This window comes from Cupressus sempervirens, chromosome 1 (genome assembly GCF_028749045.1).
Source record: "Cupressus sempervirens isolate cs-2001-9-10 chromosome 1, ASM2874904v1, whole genome shotgun sequence".
NCBI classification, from domain to species: Eukaryota; Viridiplantae; Streptophyta; class Pinopsida; order Cupressales; family Cupressaceae; genus Cupressus; species Cupressus sempervirens.
Window position 1 is genome coordinate 107,003,277 of NC_143118.1, and position 8,208 is coordinate 107,011,484.

Sequence of the window (8,208 nt, forward strand, 5' to 3'; positions counted from 1 at the left end):
ATAAAATGAGTTATATCCAACACAAAGTCACTAGTATACATTGTAAACCTTGGGATTGTCTTAGTTGATCACATGTTGCCAAATTGTTTAGAATCTAAGATTTCCTTGTTCAAGAGAGAATATGATGCTTGGTATTTTACTCTACATGTTGGAGTGGTCATAAAACATAGAAAAAAAATAATCAAATTTTCCCAATAAGGATTTGTCGACACATTGAAAGAGATGCAATTAGAGTACCAAAAATCAACACATGCAATGTCTGTATATTCACACACCTCCCTGTTACACCCCTTTAATTATGGTTGTGCTTTTTCTAGGCACAAAATAATAATGCAAAGGCATGATGTTGGTGCTCTACCAGAAGTAGAAGTGGTACCCATGGTGTAGGTAGATGTTTTTGGATATATGGGCCACAAAAAGAGCCTATTGTCCTTTGAAGGCATCTTCATCTAATTCAATATTGAGTAGTGCACCTTGAGCAGCAACTATGGATGCTGCCATGGTTTTCCTTGACCTCTCACTTTGTAAATTTTTCTCTTCTACAGTTGCAAGTATGGCCTTTGTTTCTTTGTTTATTTCCTCAGTCGTTCCATCACAACCCTTGGCATTGTGATAGCAGATGCAATGAAGGTGGTACTTGAGGTGGCTTATGCCAATATGTTTCAATTTTTCACATTCAATGAAAAAATTGACCTAAGTTCTAGTCCTTGATAGGCATCCTTTCAAGCAGGGTCTCTAGCTCTTGGAGAATGAGTGCCTATAGATGATGGTTGATATTGACACTGATGGGGTAGAAGCCTAAATTTGATTTGGTTGTAGAACCTTCTCTATTGTCCATAAAGTAATCTATGCATACAAAAAGAAATCACAAATTGATAATATGTTCATTAAAACATTCAAACAAAATAAATTAGTTTAATTCAATATAGTTTAGTTGAAATTAGTTAATATTTAACCTGAATTAAGAATCTAAGTAGTTTCTTTAAAAAAGGATTCAAATAAAATACAATAGGTTGCATAGCAAGCCAAAACTGCAAAGGTTGCAGAAAATAAAGGGTCATTTCTTTGGGGCAAATCTTTTGAATTACAATGCAACTCTTCCATTCCTCTATCTACACTTTACTTTTTTAAAAGACAACTACTGAGAAAATTAGAGGAACAAAATTCTGAATTAATATTAACAACGGAAGAATAGAAAACTACTTCTTTGTCATTTTGGTATTTGGTTATACCCATAGGGTTGTATGAGCACTAAAAATCATGGAGAACAACATCCATAAGTAATGAATCTAATCTCAAATACTATGCCCTGGTAAATACTTTTAAAAGACACTACAGATTCACTAGTAAACTTACATCCACTATGGTAGCTTGAACTTTTGGATTCTAAAATGCCATGGCAACATCAGGATTTGCCATGATTTTGAAATCAACTCTTCTAGTGTGAGTCTTATTTTCTTTGCATAGAATAACCACACAAAATTAAAAAATCAAGATATCAAAATCAAGGCTTCCATGAATGATATTTTAGTGACAATAGTATATTGCTGAATCGAATAACATGCAAAAGAGGCTATGGAGTGTCTAAGGTAAACAAGATGAAGCTAATAATGATAAAAATATAATTTATGATTGAGCCTTTCAAAGGTTCCCCATAACACAACACAATCATCCTATGCCTCAAATACAAAGGTTATACTCATGATATTCTAAAACAAATTAAAATTCTTGATCTCAAACAATGTCTAGGTATTCTTCCTATTTCCTCAAAGTTGGTAAACACAGAGTATCAAAAGTTAATATTTTGAACTTTGAAATTAAAAATAATCTCATTTGGAAATATCAAGATCAAACAATAACCAAAAATAATAATCATCATTAGCTTCAAATGAAATGTAGAAACATTAAAAAAAGACAACCCTATTGCTGAAATGTGGACCCACTTGAGGCCAACATGCACAATTAAACAATGTGATTAATTAAATAATGTATGTGATAACAAGAATATTTCTTTATTGCATGTTTGGCAATTATAAAGATATTGCTGCCACAATAACACTGGGTGATACATGGAAAGAGGGACAAATATAATTGATGGAGTATAAACTCTTCAATCACTTTAGCTCAAAATTATTGAGCATAACTTTGAGTTCATAGGAAGCCTTACCAATGATGTAGTGACTGGATACATATCTACAATAATCATTAGAAGTGCCAAAGTGGTGCACATGAAAGATACTCCTTGCAAAGACCTAAATGTTTCTGTGTGATATCCCAACAAGGGTTATATTACTCCTTAGACTTGGCAATTAAAGGCCTGTGAGACCTGAGGTGCAAAGTAGTAGATTGCAAATAGTACATTGAGGATAGACAATGGGAGAAATTTCACCTCAATGGTATTCACCAACTTTTTAAATCAATGGGGAATCCATCAGTAGTGTACGACACCATGTACTCCATGATAGAATGGAGTGATCAAACACATTAATAGGAAAATTGTTGAAATGGCTAAGTGTATAATGTATATTCAAAATGTAGCATACCATTACTGGGCAGAAGCAACACAAACTACTATACACATTCCCAATTGATGTCCTAGTGAGTGTTTGCAAGATACTACTCCTAAAGAGTTTGGATAGGTCTTAAGCCTACCATTGATGATTTTTGTATTTTTGGGTCTATTTCTTTTGCACTAGTTAAATATAACACTGAAGATAAACTAGATGTAAAATTTATAATTTCAACTTTGTTGTCTATAATGAAAAATCAAAAGCATATTGCTTAATTGATGTAACTACTGATAAATTAGTTATTAGTAGAGATGAAATTGTTCATTAAAGAAAAGACATCTTACTTTGCAAAGTACACACCAAAATTTTAATTTCATGTATTTAAGGTTGTTTATCATAAGGGTGACTTTCAAAATACTCTGTAAAAATATTATGATATATGAGCAAGCCTAACTTTTAAAACTACAGTGAACATAAGTTACCAATTGCCAAAATAGAAATCACCTTTAGATTACCCTTGCAACTTAAAAAAAAGATTTTTTGTTTAAAAATATATCAAAATAGTTGTTAATGGATAGAAAAAGACCATAAAACATTCTAATGCAACATTTACTAGTCAACCAAAGATAGATACCCGAACATCAACTTCATTCCATTTGGGTCATAAAGCATTGTGCTCAGGAGGAAAAGAAGTAGGTAAGTCATAGCACTACATTGCAAGCTGAATGCAATCCATCTAGTGATAAATCTCAACATTGGGGTCTCTCTCAACTAGAACATATTTCACTATTATCTACAATTAGAAAAAAATCATAAGTGATGGAAATTTTCATTCCTAGCAATTAAAAGGTTGGCATATTTTGCATTAAAAGAATGTGCATCAGGATATTTTTTTAGGGAAAATATAGTATTTACTTTTAAACATATCTATTTTAGCATATATGTATTGTTATATGAAAACCCATAGTATAATGATATTAGGTGGGTGTGGGAAACTTTTTTACTATTACAACTTGCTTCATGAAATCCTAAACTAAATAAAATATGGGTGTGTTCATTTTAGTTTTAAATTCTTCAATCTAAGACAATCAGACATCTCCTTTTGAGAATTCCTATAGACATACCAACAAAGAGCTTAAAATTTCTTTCTTTCAATTCTACTTCGTTTCTGATTATCTACAACATCATTAATATGTTAATGATTTTTTACTTCCTATAACATTGTATCAAAGCTAGAGATTATTTAAGATTGAAGATTTTGATGACAAGAAAGGGAAGATTTGTATTTTTTATGGGAATAATTATCCTCAACTAGCTAGGTTTTGAATTTTTTTTTTCAAAAGTGAGGTTCACTAGTCAACAAATTCTTGAAAAGCTATTCACTAGCAGTTCCTACAAAGTGTAGGTAATGTCATATAATGATTTATATAGTTTAAGTTACTGACATTGTGTTTTTCTCAAAATTGGCCTCCAACACATTACTCATTGTACCTCCAACTAAAAGCATGGGATACAATTTCACACAAATTTTTTACTACTAATCATTTTTTAGTGAGGCTAAACAAGAAATATTTTGTCAACGAACTTGAGTAGATCTTGCAAGAAAGTTTATTTTAGGTATCATTAAAAGTTGATAGGGTTCTTAATCAACATATCTAATGTTAAAAAAAAGGCATAATAGCCAATTAAGCTTTAAAACCCCATAAAAGTACCATACCTACAATTGGTTTTTGTAAATAGTAACCCTACCTTGCAACCTCACCAATCAACCAAACTGCACATGTTTAGATTGTTCAAGAGCCAATGCAAAAAAAAACATTCTAATTGAGGCTTTTGAACCCTTGAATAATATCTGGAAGTAAGATGATTGAGCTAGAGAATGCATGGGACACAAGCGATGCCATCATCTACTAGAAATTTAAGAAACTTATCTTTTCTTTCCTTGCTAACAACCACACCCACCATCTCCACATTCTTAATAGGCTAGCCCTTTCTCTAGAAAGTGTCTAGGTCTCCCAATGAAGTAGGGTTTTTAAGGGAAAGGAGATCAAATGCCAAAAGCTTCACATGTGAGAGATAGATAGGGTCTAAGCCTAATTCCCACATTGATCTTCCTTCACCCACCAAAATCTAGTTTACTAAGATGGATAGTCATAAAATTTCATTTACTAACACTTCCAGTAATGAGGTGCAATGTCTATGCTAATAGTAGCATACATTGTATGATATTTTTTGACATTTTGAAAAAGGGTAGTTTGTACTTGAAATTCAAAAGAATTGGGTATTCATATGCAAGCTAAATTCAATAATGTGTAATCGAATACTCCATACACCTATAATGAGTTGGTGCCTTTTAGCATCTCCATTTGAGTCCTTATCACAATCTACAATGAAAAATATCACATCATGAGAAATCTATCCATTACTATATAATATACAACATGGGTGTCCTTTAGAAAACAATATAATACTTTGCATACAATAGTAGAAGTAAACTAAAATTATTGATGAAAGCATCATGATGATATTAATAGCACCAAACTCTCCTGTACAGGTATTAGGCTATTAGATAAACAAATTCTAAGCCGATGAGGGAATATGTCAATAATTAATGCCTATAAAAACAAACTCCAAGTTGGATACACAGGCAGTCAAGCTATACAAGTTGCAGACCAAATCAATTTACTTATGGCAGTTTTATTAGATCTTGGGCCATTTGTATAATGATCATGATGAAATCAAGAATGAAAACAATTTTGTGACATTACTTTCCAACCATGAAGCAATCTAACCAGTTTATTATAAACTTTAAATGTCATAGTTTAATGGAGATATGAAATTCAAAGTAAGAATTAAATAAAATCTTCTAACCCCACAAGAGGATAGACAATCAGTTACTACTATAGCTCTTCTTTATGACTCCACGCCCTTTAAGTATTTCTTTCCTTTATTTTCTATAGTTTTCACATTAAAACTTTAAAGTTTTTAATTGCTTAAGCTAAAATCAAGAATGAGATTATTGAAGTAAATTATATATGTAAATGAATTTTTCATAGTAAAATATGCCATACATGATCTCTTATACCATATTTCTAGCTGGGTTTAATTAAATTGAGAATTTTACCAAATTTCAAGTAGGCATACAGATGTACATACAACACCTTTGAGAGCCTTGCGGCAACTGTAGATCAAACTGCCTTACATCCATTCATATTCAACTTAGCACTACAAATTTTTTAGAACCGTTTGTTTGTACTTGAATACAATATGAGATGTTTTCATTTGAATTTTCAAGTGAATTGTGAATGCAATTCATTAGATAGAGAAGACACATATCCAAAAAAATGGAATTGAGGAAACCTTTGCTAACATCCTCATTGTCTACGCCACAATGGGAGCTTTTAAATAGGGCATAGAGGATAGAGGAGTTTTATTAGATGCTTTTTTTCCACATGACAGATGTTAAATATATGAAGCACTAACACTATGGGAATTATTTTTCACCATGACTCAAAGAAATGTGTTCCCTATGGGCATTCATCACAGCATTATAGATAGAAAAAAATATGGTATTGATCAGATAAAAATGTGTAGAACATCAAAAGTAATGAATTGAACTAGTGGAAATGGTGATCAAGATGTCAACAATCAAAGAGTTGGCAAATAAATGACAATGGAGGGGTCACCTATTCCATCAATTTGTGATGATGTAATTTAGTGGAATACACATCTGCAACACTAAAGAGTTCAATTTCCAAGATATCTTTGTCCAAGGTTTATAAAATCTATGCTTACAAAAATGATATGAAATTTAAGTTTGCAACAAATTTAACTTTTGTAATACTTATATACGCATTGTTATGGAAATTGTAAACGTTTAATATAGATGCATATGAAGTGTTTGACAAAATGGTGAATGATATGTATTTGTATCAAATGATAGTAAAGGTTACAAAAAAATATTCATTTAATTGGGGATAACAAATATACCTGAAAATGTACTTACTAATCATGATCACAATTGAATCCAAAACCCACATGAACAGTGCCCACAAACCACAAAAACATGAAGATTTCATTATAAACCCCATCTATTAGAAATTGCAAGACTTTCAAAAAAGTGAAGTCCATTAAAGCCCAAAGTGATCTTATCTTCATGATAATGCACTACAGTTTCATTCTTGCAACACTCCCTGTAACCCATTATAGAAAGCAAACAATGTTGTGTTCTACCATATATAAAACATGGAGTATCCATCAATTCAAGGAAAGAGACTTCAAGCTCTAGTGCAAGATAGTAAAGACAAGTATAATAGTCATGAACATAGAATGGTTCTAGAATGACAACAATCAAATGTTGGACTGTTGATAGTTATGCACTTATCAAAAGATGTATTGAGATCAGTAGCACCAAAATAGAGAGGAAAACCACCATAAACATGTAATATAAACATAATGAAGATATTTATATTCAAGAAATGGAGAAAAAATCATATAAAGGGTGTATACAGTTTCAACAACAAGATCATGATCAGGATTAATAGTTGTGCTATAGAGATGCAACCATACGCTTAGTAATGGAAACACAAAGAAAAAACATATCAATTAAAAGCCTTTAACATGATAATGAATCAAATGAAGACAATTGCTAACAAAGTATTTTTAAAATTTGTGAGTTTTAGTGGGGGTTTTTAGGACCATTAGTAGGAGACATGCATAGTGTTCAAGAGAAAGAACTTGGCGGTCAGGGTGTAAGAATTTGTTAAGAATAAAGTACCTACTCATATGTCAAAACCCATTTTTGCATTCAAGTAGTTACTAAAAATGTCATTGTGAGTATTCAAAGAACATGGTGTTTAATGCTAGAATAGGTCAAGTGTCACAAAAGAACTGGAAGATATTAAGAAAGTGTCATATGTCTTCATTGTTTATTGATAGTCTCGAAGTCGAAGCATAAGAGATATGTGAAAACCTTCACAAATTTTTTTTAATCCACTATCTAGTTTAAAAGGATAAAGAGGCCTTTACAAAATCTTCAAAATAATTAACTTAGATTCAAGAACCCATGGTTGTGTAGAAAATTTGGAAGTCATCTACCAAAATCAAGAAAAACCCTCAATGATCAAATCTTGACTTCAAGACTTTAAAAGAAAAACCAAAACAATACAATAGTTGCAGTTAGGAAAGAGAGCATAATAAAATTGATAGCCACCAATATGTCAGGAAAATCTGAAGAGAATAACACACCATGGAGATATCTTCCACTAAATGAAAAATAAGCCACCATGGAGACTTGAATTAAAATCTTGAACATGCCTATTTATGCCCAAAACCTTGTGCAACCTGTGCTATTAGAGTAACCAGTCCCTTCATAGCCTAGAAGACATTGTCATTGGAGAATATTTTTTGAAATGTGGCAAAGAAAGGAATGAAGAAAATATACCTATCTTAGGCACTCAAATGAATCTTGCCTGCGCTCATACCTCGCGAATGGATGAATTTTTTTCCCTTGCCCATAGCTTGCAAATGAATGAATTTTTTTCCTTTTTACTTGCGAATGAAACTTTTTTTTTTTTTTTTTTGTTATAACATTGAGTTGGTTCAAATTCAACTTAGGAAAACATAGGTTGGTCAAAATTTTGACCAAAGCAGGCATATAATTTTTTTCGACCAACACGGGATTGAAAACAAAAAATAA

At 31.7% G+C, this 8,208-nt stretch overlaps 1 pseudogene; it reads right to left on the minus strand.

Annotated features, from left to right (window-relative positions):
* Window positions 1–3,171: 3,171 nt before the first annotated feature.
* LOC149576444 (CST complex subunit STN1-like) lies at window positions 3,172–4,628 on the minus strand (annotated as a pseudogene).
* Window positions 4,629–8,208: the final 3,580 nt, after the last annotated feature.